Source organism: Suncus etruscus, chromosome 2, assembly GCF_024139225.1.
Source record: "Suncus etruscus isolate mSunEtr1 chromosome 2, mSunEtr1.pri.cur, whole genome shotgun sequence".
Taxonomy (NCBI): domain Eukaryota; kingdom Metazoa; phylum Chordata; class Mammalia; order Eulipotyphla; family Soricidae; genus Suncus; species Suncus etruscus.
In genome coordinates, this window is record NC_064849.1 from 164,355,943 (window position 1) to 164,357,747 (window position 1,805).

Consider the following 1,805-nt stretch of genomic DNA (forward strand, 5'->3'; position numbering starts at 1 on the left):
TACTTTTATTACAGCTTCCATTGCAGCACAGGAAAACTCTAGTGTCCCACAGCCGCCCATAAAATACCTTTTCCAATATTTTCTCAATGACGATTGCATTTGTGTGGGTCAGGGGATCAACAACCCTTTAGAAGTGGGCTAAGAAGTTCGGCTTTCTTCTGCAATGAGTCATGAGGAGCATTAATGCAGCACTAAATTTTATGGTGCAGGAAAGGCAGGGGTTTAGAACAACAGCAGAAAGGCCCCTGATGGCTCAGGTCTGGCTTCAGGATGGATTGAGGGGCAAACTGTTGGCTTAGAGGTTGACTGCATGTCTTTAGTTTCCAATCAGGTAATTTGAAAGAAGGAAGGGGGCTGAAGTGAGTGCTAGAAGTATGGCTGAAAAATGTCTCAACCTCCCACAACCAAATGTTTTCCAAGGAGCAAAACACGCCTGATGCCATGCTCTGAATTCTACAGGTTTACAGGCTTTCTATGGAAACTCTGAAACAGGGAAGACAGAACAAATTCTGGACTGTCCACTTAGACTGAGGGCATGCTGTCATTCACTGAAGTTGTGATTAAGGTTCGGAGCACATGTATTAAATAGTCAGACAGCCTCGGATTAAAGCCCAGCAAGCAAAGAGCAGGGTCAGTTCCTTCAGCACACAGATGCTCAAGAACATTTACTGCGGAAGAATCTACTACAGAGGGGAGTATTAAGAAGGGTATTGCGGGGAGACCATTAGCACAATCAGCAGAAGGGAAGCATGGCCTTTGCGAGTCCACAAGTCACCAAAGTGCTACAAATAAAAGCCTATGAAGGAGCTGTGACGGACAACAAGACTCAGGGTTTAAAAAATGTGATTCAATACATGGCACCCCTTCCTTAGCAGTAGTGCAAACCAGTGTCTAAAAAGAAGAGAAAGTGTGTGTGTGAAGTAAAATGCCTGCCATAGAAGCAGGCAGGGGAGGGTAATGGAAGGAAAGAGGGTATCATGGACGGTGAGAGAGAAACTGAGGACATTGGTAGTGGGAAATGTACACTGGTGAAGGTTGTTTTACATTGTATGACTGTAACTCAATCATGAACTTTATCTGTAAAAGAAAACTATTACAAACAATCTTGTAACTACAGTGTGTAAATTTTTAAAAAATGTGAACAGCTAAAACATGTGATGTAATTCATTAATGCAAAATCAACTGCTCATTACATTTGACACTTTCTATAACCATTCAGGGCAGGGACCACATCTGTTTTATCTTTCATAGCATCCTACACCGTGTTTTGCTCAGTGATTCCCACAAATGAATTATGTTTATATCTACACTATTCTTTCTTGTCAATTAAGAGGGCAGGTTTTATGTAGTTTCCTTAATGCATCATCCAAGGAACCTAGAACAGTGCTTTGTGTGAAGCTGGTCATACCTTCCTATTTCAATGAAAAGAGACCTCTGATATTAATCTTTTTTCCTGATCCAGGCCTCCCTGGTCTCCTTCACCCAACCCAGAAATGCTGAGCTGGGCCTCCGTCAGTGCTAAACCCAGCTTGCTCGTGTAATCTAGCTGCTCAGCGTCTGTAGCATTTTGATATAATACATTAAAACATGTCCTCAGCCAAGTGCTTTACACAACATAAAATATTTTCCTATGTTAATGTTTCTTTTATTGAGTTTTTTACAAAAAATTATCACACATTCTACAGATATTCAGCAACACTTACTCAACTGAAACACAAAATAAAATTACAGAAACACCAAATACAGACATTCTCTTAAATTAACCAGAAAGAACTGAAAGTTGGTGAGGAATAAACTCCAGGAAG